This window comes from Balearica regulorum, chromosome 11 (genome assembly GCF_011004875.1).
Source record: "Balearica regulorum gibbericeps isolate bBalReg1 chromosome 11, bBalReg1.pri, whole genome shotgun sequence".
NCBI classification, from domain to species: Eukaryota; Metazoa; Chordata; class Aves; order Gruiformes; family Gruidae; genus Balearica; species Balearica regulorum.
The window spans coordinates 18,000,713-18,023,614 of record NC_046194.1 but is presented as its reverse complement, the minus strand read 5'-3'; the positions used below and the strand labels follow the sequence as shown (position 1 = coordinate 18,023,614).

The following is a 22,902-nucleotide window of genomic DNA, read 5'->3' as shown; positions in this document are numbered from 1 at the left end:
GCTCCAGCTTGACATCCCAGGGCTCAACTACAGTACATATAATAAATAACCTAGAGTGCTGCCTATAGTGCTGCTTGCCTTCAAGCACACCCATTGGCTGCAGTGGGGCTACTCACACTTAAAGTCAATCATATACTAAAGTGCTTTGCTGGACTGGGGCCTCCAGATTTCAGTTGAATAAGCTTTTCTTCAATGAATTTGCCAAGTCTCCTTCCTAAAGGTCAAAGAAAAAGCCTCTTCTATTTCCTGCTGAACTTGGTGGACCTTTTAAAACACATTATATTCATTCTTAGTGTATGCACTATAGGCATTGAACATTAGTTGACCTTAGTCACAAGAGACTCAAAAATAAATAGTCCTAGGGAAGTATAAAAGTTAAGGGTTAATTACAACACCTTAGATCTAGACAATTTTGTAAAATTTCTTTGTTCTTATTTACTTAGTTGTTTTAAATTCAAAGGCAATGTTCTATTTGGATGTGGAGATTCAAGTAACACTTTCCAAAATATGAAAGGCTAAATGCCACATTTACAATTGTTTCTGAAAAGGGTTGACCTTTATTAAAGTTACTGAGTAAATATAATTCCGAAGGTTTTGTTTCTCTTGTAAATTAAACGGTGTGTTTGTAGATGGAAAGGTCAATTTTCAGTAAAGCTGAGCTTCAGAAAACATCACCTTTCTCAGCTAAATCAAAGGAGTTAATTAGTTTTACAGATGAAATACATAATATATAATTCTCTTATCTTTGCTTGAGAATCAATTGTTTATGGCATAAAGAGGATACACTTGTCATCATTAGGTGTAAATGTGTGCTGCAGCAGCAAGTATAGACTCAGTCTACCACACACAGCTTCATAAATGTGGGACACTGAGGTCCTCCGAGAGGTTGTGTGCAGGGGAGTGTGTATCCAAATCCTACCTGATATCAGATTTCACGTATTTAGTAAATTTATTCCATCTTATATGAAACTATCATAGTTTTTATGAACAAAAAATGCACTAGGAAAACGTTACTAGGCATCGATACTGCATTGAGAACTCAGCGGTTTAATCCCTCTCCTCCTACACTGTCCTGAATTCAAATCAGTTTTTCTATTTAGTAATTTTTACAACAATTTCAACACAGGACCACAAGTAGACATTAACAATCTGAACCTGGGTGTGTTAAGTAGAAGGAGGCTGGAAGGCCTGGATTTTCCTGCCTAGGTTTGTGATGGGTCTCATGCCAGCGTCTGGAGCCTCGTGGGACGTACTGAGCACCACGCCATTGTCTTAGCTGTTCACTACAGAGAATATTATTTGCTTCTTTGGACAGAAAATTGTTGGACTAAGAGGCAACACCTCCTGACTCTGTAACAGCCTTTAGCCTCCCTCTTTGTATGGCTTTCCAAAGTCACGGGAGAGACGGGAACAACGTTTTCACGATCTCTAGTGTCGGTTTAAACCAGCACGTTACACAAAGCTGAAGTTTCCAGGGAGTTTAATGGGTGTCTTGTGAAGGAAGACATTTGAAGTCAGATACGTAGAAGATGCTGGAAGAATTCAAGTCTTCATAGCGATGTACCACCACAGCAGAGTGACTACAAGTTGGGTTTCTTCTCCCATGCCTACTGGGGATGTCCAGAGATTTCTTACGGACCTTATTCTCCTTGATTTTTTTGTAATTTTTTCGTACAGTGCTCTGTATATGTTAAGTGCTATTTAGGGACTATTATTATTTACAGCTAGGTATTATTTACAGCCTGCTTATACAAATCTTATCTGATAAACTTCTCCATAAAATACATTCTTTAGGACGAATTCCATATACCCTTGCCTTGTCTGAAGCAGCAGTACTAGCTTTATTTAAAAGTCATTTAAGTATCATTATACCTCTCTTCTCCATACAAGCAGAAAATATCTAATGTCGATATTTGTTCTCACAGAAGGGTGCCATATGGGAAAAAAAAGAAGAGAGACTATGATGAAATCGTCTGAAGAGACAAGTGAAAATAAAACAGCTTATGTCAAGTACCGAGGTTTGTAATAAGTGATGTGCCGACAACAGACACCTTCACTAAGGGAAAGAGAAACCTAAAAGATAAACATCAAGAAATTACAGGCAGATTTTCCAAGCTGCTTCACTTTCTATTTCGTTTAATGGAAGCTAGGTGACCCAATCCCTCACCGTGCTTTTGCCACACTTAAACCTTGCAGCTGCTAGAGATAATCTAACCTTTAATTTTGTACTGAACAATATTAAACTAAACAAAAGTCTTCTTGCTCTAGCAGACACCTGGGTCAAAGTGGTTCCACTGCTAAGTGTAGATTAGGTAATTTGTACTTTGGCACAAATCGAGGTTCAATTGAGGCTCCAACAGCAATAGCAAATCCACGTTGGTATCTTGCAGCAGGCTCTTAACGTGATCCCAGTACTACAAAATGGGTTTTTGTAACAGTCAAACAATTTATTAACCATTTTTAATGTCCTGCTGTTCTGTTTGATTTTCTGGTGTGGTGCCTTGTCCATATCCAAGCAATTTTGAGGCAAATAGTCAAAATTAATTATTGAGTTCATCTGGGATGAAAATGAAATGGCACATTCCATACTCTCAACAGATTCCTTCTGTTTAAAAACATCTCCAGCCAGAATATATACAGAAGGTACACGAACAGTATGGTATGAGGGCTTAGATATTACACGTGGATTTTACAGAGAACTGTAAAGTATAGCGGAGATACAGAGAAGCTGTATGAAAGCTATAGGTATGGGGAGTTGAAGCAGGAGACATTAGATCCTAATTTTTCTGACATTCTCAGTACCGCTGTTCTCAATCTGCTCGTGCAACGCACAGGTACCCTGCTCACTCTAGATTCACCATGAGACTGATTGTGCTCTCCTTGTGCCTCTCTTTACCTAGCTACAGAGCAGCTCTACAGCAAACCTGCGCGCTCTAGCTTATTAAATCACTCATTTAAAAAGTACAGCCCCTCAGGTGATATTACAGATGTTGAAACAGATATAAGGGTTGTAAAGGATACTACAATTTTGGGACTGCTGCAGGCATTCAACTGAAGCAAATAATCAGTGGGCTCAAGTAACTACACTGTAGCAGTGCAGCCAATATATCGTAGCAAAACAGTGAGCTGTATGAATGCTGGGATCTTCAATCAGATATTGCTCATTTAAAAATGGAGCTGTGCAACAGTGGCCCTATCTCTTGTACTCATTTTTCTTGGAGCAGCAGCCTGACATTTCAAAAGATGAGAAGTACCTTTCAGCTTGAATAAACTCAGAAATCTATCTGTAAACACATTTGGCCTCATCTTGAGAAATGTCAGATTTCTGGAATGAACAGCATGGGTACAATATTTGTGTCAGTATTTAGACAGCCGCATGTAAGAGAGCAGGCATGGTTGCAACATTTTATACTGCACTTTTTTGCAAGTACAATAGCTGTAGGAAGAAATCCACATTACACCCAACATTTTTGTCCCACTGTACCAATAAAATAGTTGCAAACAAAAGTAAATTGCTGAATCAGTAATATGAGGGAAAAACTTCTTTCACCTCCTTCTCTGCCTCGTTGTAATCAGGTCTCTGACTTGGTGGGCTTCTGTGGAGGAATCCTGCCTGACCGTAGATGACAATCACTGTGTTCATTCATTATTGTTATTCATTGTTGGGGTTCCAGTATTGTCACCTGAAATCAAGACCTCGCTGTTTTGAGCATTATACACAGAAAATGGCAGTTCCTGCCCTGAAAAGCTTGCAGTCCAGAGAGACAAAACAAATGTGAAGTGAATGGCAGCCTACAAACAATATTAGTGCCACTGCTTGATTTGTGCGTGTGTTTACAGCAGTGGTTTTCAGCCTACGGTTTGTGAGCCCCAGAGGGTAGTGGTCTATAAGGGATCCAACAAAGGTAACTAAGGAGAAGAAAAAAAGGTTTAACTTCACCTCACACAAATCTGTGCTTCCTCTGGAAAGTGTTTAGGGCTTCTCTGCTGAAAAAGCCTGAAAACCATTGTATATGGGTTGCCACAATCAAGCCAGTCATTTATAACACCCTGAGACACAGCAGCCTCCATATCTGGCTACTGCTTCCTCGGCTCACACACCAGTCTCGCCCCAGCCTGCCTCCGCTCCAAGCAGCGTAGCAGGGTGTAGGGAAGACCCAGCAACGTGCTGTGCCCTCAGGCTTGCCACAAGGTGAGATCCTGTGCTCAGAGAAGCCTCGCACAGATTTCAGAGCAACACGCACAGACCACAGCTCCTCAATCTGCCAATAACACTCTCATCTCCCTTCTTGTTATGCAGGATTTACACCTAGGAACAAAACCCCCCACATCTTGAGTCTTCGCGTGGAAAGGACTTAAGCTCTCCTGAATCCTTGCTTTCCTCCTTCATCCCACGGAGGTACCAGACAGAAATACCTGCTGGCAAATAGCAGTTTACCTAGCAGCAGCTACCAAGTTAACCTGCTGGAAAAATACTCAGCTGCAGAAGAACCCATCTGTCTTAAGACTCCTAGAGACCGTGAACTTGGGCACCAGCTCTGACAGCATTACCAGAGATGGCATTCCCTGGCTACTGCGTGCAAGAGAGCCACCCACACACAGAGGAGAAGCACTTGGCTTCTGAACTCAGGTGGTTTATTAGAGCCAGGATATCTCACTGGTTGTGGATTAGCCCTCCAAACTGCACGTGATACTATGCTGCATTTTTCATAACGTAATTAATTCTCTTACAATCTTCCGGAGAATAAAATTTTCACTGACCCAATAAAACCTGCTAAAATTGCTTGTAATGGCACTGCTTAGGATTAGGTAGGAAGCCATTATATCATAGTTTACAGAGCTAATGGCTGGTATTGAGTGTGCATATTGTAAACTGTAATGAAATGGGAAAAAATTACTTTCAGATATATTTTCACTCTGCATTTTGTAATAACAACAATATATCAACCTTTCTAATATTCTTTTCTCATGATTGAGTGGATCTATTTGGTTTGTTAATGTACACAGGTAAATCTTACAGTATCATTTGGCAACTGTTATGTTCAAGCAGGAATGCTCTTATTTCTGATCTCTGTGCTTCCTCCCTTAAAATATCACCTTGTCCTAATGCTGAGGAGCAATAAGGATGACACACAAGAAATCTGCATCCACTCAGAGAACATGAGAACATTCTTGCTTCCTCAGAACAGCTGCTTTGCCTTATGGGGCTATTTATTCTGCAAATATGCCCTGATATGGGATGTAATTTTGATTCATTTTCCATTTCTCTTTCTAAAAATTTCTGATCATCCTCAGAATTCCACAGTTTATTTTGGCCAATGCTTCTGTTTCTCTCTCTTTTTTGCCTTAGTTTCTGGAGTACATATATATATGTATATGTGTGTATATATATACACATATATATGTATATACACACTCATACATTCCTTTTCCTGCAGAGTGGGTAAGAATGGAGAGCCAGTAAGGTCTTTGTTGTTGGTACAAATTAAAACTTGGCCTTGCTTAAACATGTTCAGATCTAAGGAGGATCAGATACCAAAATGAATAACTGTATCAGTATAATATCAGATCAAATATCAGCCCTGTGTATATGCATCTATACCTCACAGATAAACGACATCCAACTTTTCTAACTGGGTATTATTTGTTCTGAAAATGCAACCTGAAGTCTTGATCAAACACTTCTCATATTTATGCTCCCATTTCACTTAAATGGAATTACTCCAACGAGAAAGGCAAACAATGTGCAGGATTACAGGATTTCTTAAGGAAGGACTCAAAATACATCCTCTAGTACCACGTAAGACAGCAATACCTCACACAATATGTTTAAAAAGCAGAAACATTCAGAAAAGTTTAGCAAATGAAACAAACTAAAATGTGAAACCACATCTGTTAAATCTTCACAACAGAAATGTTTTCAGACCAACTCAGACAGATAGCTCCACCCCAGGAGTCTTAAAGTGAATGAGCTCTCTCTCAACCAGTAATATTAATTTTAACACACTTTGGCGATCTGAGAAAGTATCAAACAGCTGGTGATTGCCAACATGATCCCAATATATTAGAAGGATGATGTAGAGAATAACAGATTGGTTAGTCCGATATCAATACTGGCTGAAAGAATAAACAGTTCATTCAGGAGTGTGTCAGCAAAGCATCCGAACCTAAAAAGTGTCATGAACGCCAGTCAGCAGTCCGAGAAGGCAGGTCTTGTTTTGGCAGGAGTGTCTGCCTGATTGATAATGGCAGCTCTTGAGGTGGGAGTACTGAATTCTTCAAGGTATTTGACCTAGTACCACATCAAATTTTGATTTAAAAATGCTTATAACAGCAACATAAACCAGGACAGCTTAGGTGGATTACTGGCCCACTGACAGATCACAGAATAAAGTTGTTACTGAGGGGATAGCAACTTTCTTGCTTCTGTTGGTAACACTTAAGGACTGGTTTGCGTTCCAGCAAACTCCGGTGTTTTTATTGATACTGAAGTTGGCAGTAAGGAGAGGCTGCTGTTAGAGCGTGATCTGAGTCACTTGATAAAATGACCACAACCCAACACAATATTTTTAATTTTATACAACTATGCAGCAATCTATCCAGAACATGGATGAAAGCAATACGTAAGAGTTAGGAATTTCACCTGTGTCCACCTGATGCAGAGCAGCTCTTGAGTTACCTCAACTGGGCTCTCACTGCAGTTCGGTAGCGGTATCATCTAATATGATCCTTGGATGAGTAAAAGGAGGAGGAATTATTAAACTATCTTATCCTTCTTAACAGCAATGGCAAGAACAGTATTAGAACCTGGCATCTACATTTGAGAAAAGACACGGAAATGCTAAAACCACTTAAGAAGGTGAAGGGAAGCCATGGGACTAGGACACCAACTCCCCTCTCTTATAACTGGGGTACTTAAATACTGGAACAGGTGGTAGATTCACTATCTCTGGAGTCTTATACTTCTTTTAAGAATATGATTTATTCCAGTTGCCTTTCCTAAGGTGCTACACTACATGCTAATCTGCATCTTGTCTAGGATATGGAAACTCTTCAACATGTGTATGCAGAATGTTAGACCAGATAGCATCAGACTGTTCAAAAAGGTTTTGAGTCTTCTCCTTCCTCCCAAGCTTGTGAGAATTGTTCATAAAGATAAGGAGTAAAATTGAATATGATGTGATCTGAAGGGACCAGGAAGGCCACGATTACCAATGCATGTTGCCAAATGTGCGTTTAGCTTGTTTGCTTCTTCTGAACCATTCTGTGCTCTGCACATGGCAGCTCTTAGGAGCACAAAAAATAATTGTGGGAAAGGCCAGCTCAGACCCAGGGCTGCCCGGATGGGACAGGCACAGTATGGAGGAGCTACAGACATGGATTCTTTGGAGACTTTAATATCACAAGAAGTACCTATGGAATGCGTGAAACAACAAGAATGATAAGAAGCAATTCCCAGCCTGTAGGCCATCTCCCAGGGCAAATTTTAAAGCTAGAATTCATCTTACCTGGTGTTAAATGTCTAAAAGATTGGCATTAGTCAAAGCTAAATTATTTGATGCTCTGCTCTTTACATTGCCAGGAGACAGGTACCACCAGAAGGCAATCTATATTGCCCTAAATTAAGAGTCCAAAAAAGATGGAATGAATCACTTTGTGATACCTCTTGGCCATAAGGAAGCCTAGGTGAGTTTAGACTGGACATCTAGTTTCTGGATGGATAAAGTCAAGTGAGATGAACTCCATGCTAAATATCTTCTCCAAAGCATGGAATTAGTAGTGAACAAAATGGCCACAAATATGTTTATGTTAGCAAAGTAACTCATTTTCTGCTTCTCTTACGCTTCTCTGAGACACATTCATACTGTTTTAGTGGAAAGGTCCCAAAACCCCATCAGCCTGGAGAAGATGTACTCTACAGTTTGGTTTTAGTTGGGGATTTTTTTTTTTTTTTTACTTTACACTCAATAATTTAAAATTGCCAAACCAAAGAACAGGAAAAAACTTGCAACAGAAAGCGATATATCTCATACTATCTGTCCCATACACCCGCAAGGGGAGCGGGTCTGATTGAGAACTGCATACCGTGCTGCAGCCTTGCCTGAAGTAAAGCGCTACTGGGGGCAGCTGTGCACCTCAAGACGGGGAGAGCGCCCACACTCAGCGCGGCTTGCACAAACACGAGTGCTCACACTTCTCAAAACATTCATCTTGGCTTGGAACTAAAGAAGCCCCTTGTTCGTGTGCAGTGAAAAATAAACTTTGTAGGCCAGAGAGGTGGGGCGTGGATTTCATTGTGGTGAGGTGAATACATTTTTACAGTCTCTACCTACCTTTAACATAACACTTTTTTTTTTTTTTGGCCTTTAGATACACTTCATTTTGAATCTGAGATTTCAGTCTCCCTGATTTATTGGGCTTATTGGGTAATGAAACTTCTTTGATCCTTTAAACCAAAATAAAATGGAAGACAGACTTGGAAAGCGCTACCCCAGATGAGATTTGGCAAGGAATCAATATTTTACAGTTTAAATATGTATTAATCCATGGCAGAACTAAACCACTTTAACTTTTTATACAGACAATATTTTACCCTTGTGAAAGTGTATAAAAAGTGTATAAAAAGTGAGTATTATGGAGTTATTTTGCTGAATGTTATTTATGATACACTTATCTCATTGGGGAAAAGCAAGAGCTAGTGATATCTGCCCAGGGAAAAATTATTGGGTGGTAGTTTCAAAGGAGCTGGAAAGATTTAGACAGTCAATTCCCAGTGAATTGGGAGTTATGACAGGAGTTATGGCTCTAAATCATATAAGCAGTTTTGAAAATCCAGCTCCTCCTTCCCCCTTTATCTTTAATTGAGTTCATTTGTCTTTCATTTGTTTATTGTGACATTCTCAGGCAATTTGAAGCTGCTTCAGAAATAATAGGCAAAATCCATACATACAGTCTTCTGCTGTTAGAGGTACTGCACTGTGGACTGGAGCTGGGCTGATGGTTGCCTCTCTAATTTACTCCCGTGTTGAACCCGCAAAGGAAGCAGCACTTTCATGTTATGGGCCATGAGGTGCGGAAGCCGAGGTAATAGAGATTGTCACCCACAGAAGCCAGAGTGCGAGACAGCAGCACTAACAACTGAGCAAAAACATCCCCGGGCTCCAGGCCGAACTGCCTGGCGTGGCTCTGCGCCTGCCACCCGCAGAGGCCGCAGCTCCGTCAGAGTCCTCTCCAGTGACCACCAGCACGGCTTTGGTCTTGCTGGGCGTTAGAACAAACTGGCTCTTCCTAAACTGAGTTCTAAGCACTTGCCTGATAAAAAAACAACCAAAAGTACTCTCAGTCTCTGAAGGGCTTTTGTAGATGACAAAAAAAACCCCCCACCCCAACCAAAAATACTCTTAGTACCTGGAAAGGCTTTTGTAAAAAAGCCAATTAAAAAGCAACAAAAACAATTACAGTGGTACTTTCTCTGGTACCTCTTTCTTTAACAATGCTTACAGTATTGATAAAATGATAAATTATGTGATTATGTTTTGAGGATAACTGAAACTGAACACAGATCTTTTCATTTAACCGTTCTGCTTTGAACCAGCCATTTCAATTCCAGTTTCCTTTTAGTAAAGAGCTCTAAAATAAGTAGTACACAAATAACTGCAGCATATCCTTTTCTTTACTTCTTTTGGACAATCCAGAGCAACCATCCATGAAGTACTCCTAACACAGTAGAAAAAAAATAAGAGTTTTAATGAGAAAAAACAAGACTATACAGCTATAGAGAAACATCTAACTTCAAATTACATCCTAGTTCAAATTAGGACCTAACAAGAATGAGAATAACTAGAGGAAGTTTTCAAGGCAAGGTGATAAACATATAAACCAGACAGCAGAGAAATGCGTAACTTCGAGATGTACACATAAGTTTATTTTGGATACCAATTTTTCTGCATTGCTGAAACATAAGCCTGGCTTATTTTATTTGTTTAATCTTTAACTTTCCCTCAGTAAACAACTTTCCTTTTTTGGACATCCTTATTAAAGACTCATTTGCACACTGACTTTATACAATTATCAACATCATTATTTAACATTTATGTAATAGCAGTATAGTCATATGAGATCAAGGCAAATGGATCTACAGCATATCCAGAAAGAAAACAAATACTTCCCCAGAGAAGGTACCAAGGCTCATATCTTACTGTTTGTAACATATACCAGGTTTTTAAAAAAGTCAGAAGGCTGTGCATATGTGAGAGATATAATTAACTGAGACAAGCAAAAGTACAAACACTGCTATTCTTATTTTACAAGTGAAAAGCTGAGACTGAAAAATGGACTTGCCCAAAATCACGGAGAGAGTAGGTGACAGGACAGAGCTGATAGCTTGCCTGCTTGAATCCTAATCCAAGACAGTAGTCCCAAAATTAGAGTGAAGCACTTCTGTGATAAATTATAACATTAATATACGCAAGTCTGAAAAGATTTAAAGTTAAAATCCCCCACACTTATAACTAAATATTGACCAATATATGAACTTTCTCAATGAAAATGCCCCTTTCTCTCTCTTCCTGTTAACCCTAAATTACAATTTGTGGTTATATAAAAAAAAAGAATTATGCCTTCCAATTAATGTGTACCATAAACAAACATACTTTCTTGTCCTAGTTGACATAGGATCGGTCTTTAGTGTTGGAAAACAAAGTTCTGAATCACTGATCCCATCTTGTCCTTTACCTGACGTGGGCTTTCTACTAAATATTCTCCCGTTCCTGCCTCCTTGCTAGGGCGGTTCTTCCAACCCGGGTACAATCCTGTCTGTGGGTGTTACACAGCGTGCACACAACCTGGTTGGTTTTCTCAGGAGGGAGCTGCGTAATATGCAGTGTACAAATGCTGTGTAATATGCAAGCTCGTCAAGCCTTCTGCCGAGGGGAATATGTCTGCATCAAATTATGAAGTCTGCTTTGTGTCTGGGCTAAAATATCAATTCTGTGGCTTCATTAGTTCTCACTTGCCCCAGGGCAGCCTGCTATACTATTATATTCTCTGATAAGCTTTATTAGATCTCTTGTTCTGAAATCTTAGGATTTAAACTAGATTTGGTACTATATCTAGAAGCAGCTACTCTCATCTGGTGTCATCAATACACATAACTCCACTGGAATTACATGACTTCAAGAAAATAAGTCATGTAGAAGTGATCTTAACATTGTTATATAGAATACCTGCCAAAGGTAGAGCAGATAGGTAGGGTTCTGTATCCATCACATTTGGTGATATTTTTCATTTTAAAATACAGCGCATGAAACCTTGATCACGGTGTAGTGGCTGGCAAAGCTCCCTCCCATTTCAGTGTTAGGATTTCAGTCCATACGTGCACCAGCATGTAAAGCGAGTAATATTTATAACATCCATGGTAAACTATACTAGCTGATTGTTCATCCTGGAATATATTGCTTTGAAGGTTCTTGGTACTGAATATTGCTGCTAGAAAGGGGAAGGTGGCATGAATCACCCTCTTGGTAAGATGGAAACAAGCCTTTATGTGACTCGGTTCCTAATGTGAAAGCATTAGAACCTACATGCAATCTCTAATACGTGCCAGGCAGAAACCAAGAGCCCCCCTTGACACAGCAATGGACTTCTTGACACAGCAATGGACTTCTGCAGGTGCTGTCTGGTGGAAAGGTGGTGTTCAGCTTTATCCTCTCCTGAGACAGACAGACGTACACAGAGCGATAGACAGAGCCCATGTCCCCTTCGATCTCAGGTGAAGGGACGCCTTCTTCACCTGAGCGCAGCAGAGTTTTTAGGGCTGTGGTAACTTCAGCTCAGTCGCCAATGGCTCACATTGGTTTCATAGTAGGACCAAAATAATTGAGGGGAAGGACTACACCTGTATCTTGGCATATTGTGCTCCTAGGAGTAACTCTACAGAGCAGCTTAGGGCTGGAGCAGTCAAGTTTCATCTCAACAGCGCAGTATGAGAGCATTTGCTGTAGACAAGAGAGTGAGACTATGCAACTGTTTCTGTGCGAGCTGGAGCTAAAGGACCACCAGACAACCATGAACTGAGCTTCCTTTGCCTCTGTGGAATAGAAGACATTTTGTCATGTTTTGTTTACGTGGTAGGTTACATTTTTTTAAATTGTATTTTAGCATATTTATATAAGTGACATTAATCTATATAATTTTATGTTTATATAAATTTAAGATATAGATTTTATATAAATATGAAATGATAATTATGTTGTTAGTAATTTATAATTAGCACTATATTTCTTATTTATTTATTATATTTCTTCTAGATTGCAATGAAGCACAATACCAGACAGAAACACCACATGAGCATCCTGCTCCTTGCTCAGAACAGCCTCCTCACTGCCCGTATCTCTGGCTGATGACTTCAGTTCTTCCCAGTCTCTGAAAGCTGATGCATGCCTGTCCCTAGCAAATGCTGTTGTTTTTTCACTTGAAAGCATACCGAAAGCAACCAAGCGCAACAGCGACTGTACTGAAAATTACAATTTTGGTATAGTCCTATTTTCTTATTAGTTATTATGGTGATCTCTAAATGCTACATATAAATGATCCACATCTAAGACCACTTGCAGGCCAACATATAATACCTTAAAAGGTAATTGTTGTTGGTTTTTCTTAATACTTGTGTGTTACATAACAGGAAAATGGCAGCTGTCTGACATTTCCTAGTGATTAATGACAAGCCTTCTCCCTTCCCCCATCTAATACTTATTTAAGCGGTGATGACTGACAGAGAGGGCTTTCCCAGCAGTTAATTACCAGATAAGCTAAGTCTTGGCACACTTAGCTGAAAAGAAACACCCTCTCCATCAGTCATTATTGCTAAAATATAGCCAAAATTGGTGCATTTTCAGTTCTCAGATAACACCTGCAGGCAATATTCCCTTAAAATGTGCATATGATAGGTTTACATATAGAATAGCAGGCATATGATGTGAATACTATCCCTCTGTGAAATCAGTTGAAGGATCTTGTGTGTATTGCCAATATAGGGATGTAGAGGAGTGAAAAGAAAACGCACATGCTGATCCATCAAAGAGTTCTCCCAGAAGCCTTTTTCTTTGATGGAGTCTGGGGAAGATTACTGCTTTCTACAGAGTGAGATGCTAACGTGATAATCAAACATTTAGGGTTAGGTAACCCTGGGACAAATACTAAGTATTAAAACCAGGCAATGACATGAGCTCTGGATAATTTTTTGGAATCAGTTTAAGAAAGTATTTTGCCCAGCAGTCCACTCATGGTATTTTGCTGACAGATAATACCCTCACAACAATCAGCCGATGACATGCGTGTTTCAATGGCTCCGGCTCAGATCTGGCCAACTTGGTCCGTTTCCGTTTGTGTTAAGGTTAATCTAAGACACTTCGTTAGGCACTGGCAAGGCCAAGGCACTCTCTGTATTTTTCTCAGGAAGTGGTAACTTGTAGTGATGGTGCACAAAACCCAACAGTAATTTTAACTGCTACAGCAACTTGTGTCAGAGTTCTCTCATTATTCAGAGTGTATTTGAGTTTTGAAGGCTTCAAAGTCAAGATCTTGCTATGAGAAAGGAAGTTAGTTAAATAACTCACTATGAATCTCAGCTAGTCAGGAGCTTCAGCAAATACTATCCTATATGCTCGCTTTTGTCTCAAGCTGAATACTGAAAGTTGAGGCACTAATTCCGACATCTTCTGCATTTTATATTAACTACAGGATCAAGCTTAGGTAACTCGCTGTCTGTTTTTACTTAGATCTTTGTTCTCAATGCTCCTGGTGTTCTCCTGTCTAGCTTTAATGGGATGGGAATTAAAGGTTTCAATCAGAACTAGGTCAAGGAAAAATCTTACGTTTCTATTTGCCATTTTCGTCAAGACCCAGAAGTTATTAATCTTCTCTTTTTTTTTAACAGTTTTGCTAGGTGTTAATTCTCCATAAACTCAGATTTAAACGGCACTATTAGAAGTACTTTACTCTAGGCCTCTTACAGTACGTTTAAATATTTTATGTGGCTTCAGCAGTAAACCTGGCCAGAATCTGCTAAACTTCATGGCTTCCCCTTAAATTTTCCAGTCACTCTTGTCCTTGGAATGCCTTTTTTTTAAGAATGAAGATGACAGTACCTACAACGGCATTGAAACTACTGCTCCTTTTGCCTTCTCTCCCCCCAGTTTCTCGTAGTTTAACAGGGAACTGTCTGGCAAATGTTACTTTCGGGATCCTTCCCCAGATAAGGAGCACAGCCAGAGCCGTTTGTAGCACACAGTGAATGCCCAGCTGTGTGTTCGGATGATAAATTAGGGATTCTGTGACTGGCTACCTATTTTAAGCAAATTGTACCATTGTACATCTAAAGAAACTAATGTGGAACAAAAACTCAGCAACAATAGGTGGCCTGACCTGGCCTCTGTTAACTCATGTTAATACATGAATATGTACAGGCAGTTTCTAGCAGTTTTATAACATATTTTGCTTTCAAAAACAACAGATCAAAATTAATGAAGAACATTCTCCTTTGCTTGTAATAAGAAAAAAGCACAAGAAGACTGAATCAAGCTGCCTTATTGCCCAGAGAGATTTATCTGTCTTAGGTAACAGACATTTCCTTTGGTTGTATCAGAGCTGACAAACTAAGCCAGCACTGCCTGTCCTTTGCTCTTCAACCGAGTGGAGACCCTGGCCTCGCAGTCATGACCCACAGGAACGGCGCTGAAGACTTGGTAGCTGTCCCTCGTCCCCCTGAGCTACTGCTGTGCTGACATCCCAGGACTGTGTTGAACGGACTGGTGATACGAGTACTGCGTCAACTAGCTTGCAGAGCTGGCATTGTTACTCATGGGAATAGCGGTACACTTAGGCTCTGGAGAATAAATGGATCAGTTCAAGGAAATTGGCTAAAAGTCTCTTATACATTTGCTGGTTAATCTCCAGACCAGTAAAGTTAAGGCACTTCAAATTTTCCTCTGTAATGTATAGGCTGAATCATTTTCCTACAGCAAAAAACCCCTCAGTGTCCCAGAACAACCTCAAGCTGCTAAGAAAAGGACTGTTACTCTATTCTTTTTACTGCTAAAAGCTTTTAGAATGCTAACAGTAACTTAGGTATCAGAGAGTTGTTTGTAGGCCATCTTATGCAAGACATCCTCGTCGCAGTTTCTTAAAATTTATATACTATCTCTGCTTTACAAGTTTGTACTTTTGAGGGGATCATCTTGAAGAAGTCAAAGATTTTTGAAGGACCATCTCTGTATATTGTGGCAGCTCACCTCAGGATTGGACCTCAGTTGTTTCTTGGGACCAGTCTCATGACGAAAACTCAGTTGAATTGCTTATTTTAAATATATAGGTTATAATCCCCCATACATAGTGTTGACAGTTACTTCCAAACTGGCTGATAGATGTGAGAGAAGGACTACACAGATAATGATTGGTGGTTAATATATTTTCTCAAGGCTCTTGAAGAGGATGCATAACAGATGTCTAGCTAGCCACCAGTGCAGGCTGCCTGGTATGGGAAATATCCAGTATAGAATCGCTCATTTTCACTTGCATGTTCTTTTTCTATTAGAAAATAAAAATTCCAACTTTTGCTTTAGAACAAAGAAGGCACCAGAGCTATTCTTAAAAGCTGGCTGTCAATGGGCTTTTGATGCAAATGAATACATATAGTTTATCTCTTCTTATCTCACAAGAATTATTGAAGCAGATTTCAACTCTGTAAATGAAATTGGCATATTTGCATATCCTTTTGCTGTATTATTAAAAGGCTGCACATAAAATTATGCATATTACTAGTGTCTGAAGACTTAGAGTCCTGACTGGCTTTCCTCACTGTAAAAAAAAAAAAAAAAAAAAAAAAAAAAGCTTCATGTCAGCAAGCCTTCTGGCTAACAGCTTTTAAATCAATAATAAAGAAACCTACAAGTATAAACATCTAATAACCTCTACAAATTTTATGGGTGTACCCTGCAATATATGAATGTTGGGTTAAAATTTACAATGATCCTACTATGTAGTATGAGTATTGAAATTTTCATTTAAAACAATGGATTTCATAACAAACAAGTATAGAGCTTAGTACTGGTATTTATTTATTGCATTGATTTTCAGAGCTCCCTTCAAAGTGAAGTGATCAGTTAAATTCAAGCATAAATTGAACGAACATGCTGAAACAGGTACCACTGAATTCTTCGTTCCTGAAATGCTGGCCACTGCTGCTGATCAAAATTTGCAAATTCAATTTGCATGCAACAAATCATCTTCAGTTGGAAGAAGATGAAACTGGTCAGTTTACAACTGGACAGCAGTCAGTCAATGGTGCAGTGGTTAGCACAAGGACATGGGAGTCTGGAGGGCGTTGCTGCCTGGCTGCTCTCCTAACCTGTCCTAAACTACGCCGTGTTTGCTGGGCCCGAGCAGCATCCTTGGCCTCCCCTCTGGAGGAGGAGCTCTGTCCTACTCATTGACCTGGAAGAGTTAAACGAGACTTCAGACCTGGGAGATTGGAATATTAATCCAGACTGCGGGCCCAAGCCCCTTTCAAGGGATTTGAATCAGGTCGTCTTTATTCGGCTGAAATGCTGGAACTGGTGAATTACCAGGTATAAGAAGCAAATAATGATTGGTAACTCCCGTAATGCCTCATTTCCTTTCCTTGTCTCATAATGGCTTGATAGGAAATTAAACTTTCCAGGGCCAACTTTTTTGCTGAGCTTGGTGTGGCAAGTACACTTTAAAATTCAGTTGTGATCTAAGAAATAGCCCCAAGACTCCTCAGATATTTTGGTACAACAGCCCTACTGAAGTACAGTTCATTCGCTGGCAGTCGAGATAAATGATCAAACCTATTCCGTGTCACGGACTTCACATATTTTGAACTCTAGAGGACCACGCAGACAGATCATGCTAAGCAAGAGGAAGAGCAGCCCCAATCCTTGTCATGTCTTGAGAGGGATTTATAGCACTAATATCTCAGTTCCCTAGGCACAGAATCTGATGGTCCTCTGTTCCTGGCCTTCTCTCTTGGCAGTGGTCTTTGTAATCCCCTAGAGGAAGTGCTCCCCTCCCTTAAAGGGATCTTGGGAAGAAGATCAGATGACATAATTCTTTAGAAACTGGAAGGATCAGGGCTTTTGACTTACAGAGTATACCTGGGATATTATGATCAGCGTGTTCACATCTTTTAAGATGGGGCCTCTGGGTACAAATATGCTTTTAAATCACTTTGCAGAAATTTCTCATGTGGTGTATTAACTTCCCAAGATGTATGCATCTGCAAATGAAAGAGGAGGCTTTTGCAATTGGACGCCCTGATTTATAACATTGACATGGCTTGTTAAAATATTTAAATTAAAAAAAAAAAATCTTTTCATTAAAACAGAACCAAGTCAATTTACTTACATTTTGAGGGGTCAGATTTCAACAGAAATTAATTGTGCTTACACTAGGTTAGGTTTTCATTAGTAATCACTTAATTGATATTCATTGCTCATTACAGTTAAGCAATTTCAGGCTAACTGTGCAAATACTGAATTTAGTGAGCTCTTGCAAAGCTGAATTGATCACAAATATGTAAGGTCTTTCCAACAACATGGAAGATATTTGCTCTCTTATAGTTCATACTTGCAAAACCTGATCATCTTTGGGGGGCAATTTTGCCAGCCTAGGCGTTGCTATGCTTGAAAGTGCTGTGCAGTATGAAGTGAGATAGAACACCGAGGTCAGAAATCACCACCATAATGGAACTAATCCTGATTAAAACAAATTTTATCTAGGATAACAGTATTTATGAAGATATGCAGGAAAAATATTGGAGCTAAAGCAGGATTGCAGCTATAGGACCTGAATACAGAAATGACTGTAACTTGGTTTGTTTCATTTTTTTGTTGTATTCTGTAAAGATCTACCACCCACTGCTGTTTTTCACATTAGGTCAGAGATAAAACTGACTTGGTCCCTTTTTAGTCTATGTTTTTCTGGCATTACATATGCTATTAACAGTTCTTTTTTGGATTCCCATGTCTCTCTCTATAAAAACAAGGTAAACTAGCTTCCCAAATCTCCAGTTCTTGTTAGCTACAGCTGTGCTGAATCCTTTATCAGATAGTATTTTATACTTCCACGTTCATGATCCTAGCAAATTTCAATGTTCATTGATAATATATATCATTCAATACTGGCATTATTAAGTATTATTACACCTACTGTGATGTGGTATAAACAGTTTGTTTATAGTCTGATATACAGTGAGCAGGAAATCAGGAATTCTGGGTCCCGGATTCTTGGCAGTGGCTTCCCTTGGCCAGTCCTCTCAGGGGAGAGGTGCTAAAACAAGCCTAGAAAACACAGCCTGTGAGCAAAAGAGGAAAAAACCAGAGACTGTGGAAGGGACACATGAAACCAAGTCCAGAAACACGAGAGGGAACTGAAAAGAGGGAGTAATCTCTTCAGCAGAGTGAATGGGATGAAAAAAGAATGAGTTTATATAACAGGATTCGTATATAATATTTTGCATCAGCATTCGGTGGGCTGAGTGGATACTGGGCCTCAGAGCAACGGGAAAGCTTGAGTCTGACGGAGATAGGTACTTTCTGGAGCAAACCCCAAGTAAGCATAACTGTGCCTGACTCTCCAAAATGTCTGCCTGAAGGATAAATGAGCACATCTATTCTGGTCAGCAGAACTCATTGAATATTTATATGCAAGTTTTCATTTAAGCGAAATATTTCAAGACATTTACTAGAATTGAAGAATATGGACCTTTGAAAATAAGAGTCAATAATTTACATATTCTGCAGCTAAGAAAAGCTTGTTTAAAAACTATAAATAGACACGAACCCAATAATAATCATACATTTTTGAAACAGTATAGTCTAATGATCACAGCAGTGTTGGGTAACTGGTATCTTTTCTTCCAGCTGTCTCTGATGTATAGCATTGGCTATCTCTGTTTCCCTGCCAGCTACGAGCTTGCGAAGCTTTCAGAACATTGAGTCTGAAATTCTCAGTCCTTGTGTTTTGCAGAGATCTGTACACCCAGGAGAACAACAGGAGGAAGGACAGTCTCGTGACTACTGTTATCACAGGAGACATGGATTTGTTTCTGTGTAACCTTAGAGAAACAGTGTTCAGCGTGCCTGTATCTGGTGGTGCCATGTCCTGCAGAAAGCCGAGGGCTCCCGCTGAACCAGCTGGCTCTGAAACACGTAGCATTTCAGTCCTTCCACTTGCACCTCAGCCCGTGCTGCTGTACTGTACCACGCAGATCCAGCAGTTTCCGTGGAGTATCCGGTATCTCTGCTTCGGTCTGCAACTTAAAGTTGTCTTTTTTTCTTCTCCAAATCTAAATTGGGAATAGGAGCACTTCAAAGTGCTCTGCTATGGATGTGTGCATGCATGGACAGGAGCAGTAAAATACTACAGTGTGTAAACACCTCAGAGACAAGAAAAGTTCTTCTAAAACAAACAAACAAGAGTAACAGGTACCAGCAGCTTCTTTGCTTAATTTGTTTAACATCTGAGAACCAGAGGCTTAGGAAGGGACAACTAGACGTGTAATTCTCCTCCTGTACTGGTAAAAATATAACATTTACTAGGCAAATGTTGCTTGTAAAACTTGCATCTGTAGAATATTTAATTAAAAATGTGTATAGCGGTTCCACCAAATGTCCTAGGGAGCGCATATTTTTGTTAAAATATTAGCATCAAACTTCTGTTGGAGTTCTGAATATTTAAGAAACATCACAAGGCAGGCAAGATTCACTCCATAGGGAAAAAAAGAAACCACTGGAAACTTTAATTGCAGTAACATACTAAAAGAATAAATTCTACAGGAAAACAAAACCTTGAAACTGAATTCTGAACTAGAAATCTGGATAGAAATTTTGGATAGAAATGTGAAATAGCTCCTCTTATAAACTGTTCCTGGTTTGCCAAAGCAAATGAGAATAGTGTTTGGTTTTGTCCTGGTTTTTGTCTGGGATAGAGTTAATTTTCACAAGAAGCTGGGAGGAGACACAGCCAGGAGAGCTGACCCAAACTAGCCAAAGGGGTATTCCATACCATATGACGTCATGCTCAGTATATAAAGGGGGCTGGCTGGGGAGGAGGGGCTGCTGCTCAGGGTCAGGTGAGGAAATTGCATTGTGTGTCACCTGCTTTGTATATTCTAAGTACTGTTGTTGTTATCTTCCACAACAGGTTTTCATTTGAACTGGAGAAAAGTCTCTAAGGTTGATGTTTATGAGGCTTGCATATGCCAAATTTATGAAGGCTGGCTTCTAGTTTGAGTTCTTTTGAAAACGACAAGGATAAAGTGAACTTTGGAAGGAGCTGCGGGATCATGCCAAAACCAGGCAGAAGACAAGGTTCAAATCCAATTCAGTACAGACTTCGCTGCCTGCAGTTAGGGTTCGGCCTGAGGCAGAACACCTAAACGACTGACCAGAAAGAAAGTGCTAGGGACCTCCTCATGTAGATTTAGTTTAGTGGATAATCAGAGTCGTACTAGGGCAGCAGATCAGACAGAACCCCTAAAACAGAGAGAAGAACATCTGTTAATGGCTTTCAGGGAATGAGCTGAACAACTCCCTGGGACATTCTACCTTCACAGGTATTTAGCGGGCCAGGCAGCTGTAGGGAGGATGCAAAATTCTTCTTTACGAGCAGAAGCAAGATCTATACCCATATATCGCTGTGCGAGACGTGTAACTCTAAAGCACACTGTAACAAGCACAATTAAGAAGAACTACCCAGAAGCACAGAACTCGGCGCTAGGTAATTTAACACAAAGCTCTGCCTTGATTTAAGAGTCTCTGCCACTGTTGCCTTAAGAATCCCTAAATCACATACTGCCATAAAAAAGCCCACTCCCACCTCCCAATATACAGACCTCTGTTGAACACAAAGGTTATTTCACTGTTCTGTGCCAAACGGGGCTTGTAAAGCCAACCAAGCAGCAGAAGAGACTTCAGAGGATGCTGTGAAGGAACAGTGCAGTGGGGAAACCTCATCTTCTATATCCTACTTTGAATCCCTGTTTCCTCACTGTGTTTTTCTCCCAGCTGACTTTCTGTTCTAGCAATTGACCTCACAAAATGTTGACAGACAAGAACATTTACGGTCAGAAAACATTTAAAACTGATAAATATACCAGAAAAGTTTTATTTCCCAATTTTTTGCCCTATAGCCAATGAGCTCCTCATGAGATTATCTAGAATAGTGTTACGACGTTTGTACAGTTCTAATGAAAAATTAGCAAAGACCTGAATCCTTGAAATCAGCTGTTTGCATAGGAATGACTTTCAGCCACATGAAATGGAGTTGCCAGCAAGCAACCTTTACAGGAGAATAGCTTGGAAGCAAGTTAACGTTAAAGGGAAGAATAGGTGATGTGTCAAGAGAGCTATTATGGATTACAAAGAACTAAACTCTAGTAACTAGAATAAAGACAAAATCTTTTCTTCAGCCTTTGTTTCACAGTGGACCAATGAGCTGCACACTGGTATGGATGATCACTACACATCATGAATTGTTTCTTGAAATGCAAAAATACCCATCAAAAAGCATAAATGACTTGATATTATACACTAAAAAGTTTTTAAGTACAGTTGAAAATATGCCTTCAGCCCTGAGCCTTGGCTGATCATTCACTGATTTCAGTTTGGCAATTAGAGGTGCTGAAGGACTTTTCTGTAGAGCAGAAGGAGGACCAACTGAGAGATACTATGTCTGAGATAAGCTGACACTGCTAGCTTTTTAAGATAGATTTAATGTGATATATTTAATATAGATAATGAAACTTTCTGTGAATGTCAGGGCAGATTCCTCATGGTTTCTCCTCTCCCTTCCTGTGATAGCTATTCAAGAGTGACAGTAACAGAACAAGTAGTGAGGTTATTCCTTTAGCCCAAATGTTTGAGATCCAGGACTGAGCCAGCACTAATGACCAATGATGAACCTTACAAATACACCTTTCTGTATTTTCTTATTTCACGTTAGCAGAAAGCAAGTAATTATATTCAGAGACTTTTTTTTTTTTTTCCCCACACAGCTGGAACTACCAGTCAGAGGAGAGGGTGCAGCACAGGACACAAATACACACTTCCCTATGCTGGCTTTAGAAAACAAGAAAACTTGTGAGAAACGGAGCAGAAAGACCATTCTTTGGGTCACAGCATCTCTGCAATACATACAATCCTGCTTCTTGATTAAGAAAATACCAAGTAAATGTTGCACACATTAAATCAATTATGTTACAAGGCTTGTCCCTTAATTGTTAACTTTAAACTGTGACTCCTTAGCAAGTGACTTCAGTGAGCATCTTCAGGGATGAGGACTGCATCTTTGGACAGTTAAGAACTAATAAAAAATGACCATACTGCAATGGTGATTAAAAGTGAAGTGGAAATAAATTGCTGATATATATAGTATAAATAAATTACTTATCTGATTGTGCTGGATCACATCCTAGAACGTCCAAAGAGACACAAAAAATTTAACACAAACAGAAATCAAGTCCTACATATACAGTCAAGCCATATTTACAAGATAAAAGTCCAACGTGGAAGCTCTGACTCTAAAAAAGCTGTCTGATCCTGGTAGATAACTATCAGTGTGATGCTGAGGCCAAAGGAATTAATGAGATCTTTGAATATATAAATAGGGAAGTACTGATTAGGAGGAAATATTATTTTGCTATTTGATACCGGTGAGACCTGTACTGGAAAATTACAATTCAAAAGGGTTTTGCTAAATTGTATGGAGAGAAGCAGGAATGCTTAGAAGACTGGAGAATGTATAGGCACCAGGAGCTTTGTTTAACTGACCAATGAGAAGATGAAGGGACAAGCGGACAATTGTATATAAGGACCAATGTGG

At 39.6% G+C, this 22,902-nt stretch overlaps 1 long non-coding RNA gene across 1 annotated transcript in view; it reads right to left on the bottom strand.

Moving 5' to 3' along the window:
- Window positions 1-9,203: 9,203 nt before the first annotated feature.
- The window catches only part of LOC142603284 (uncharacterized), a 178,520-nt gene continuing 164,821 nt past the window's right edge, over window positions 9,204-22,902 (bottom strand). The window contains exon 3 of the long non-coding RNA XR_012837173.1: window positions 9,204-9,312. This is a non-coding gene — a long non-coding RNA (uncharacterized LOC142603284). The remainder of the gene's footprint in view (window positions 9,313-22,902) is intronic.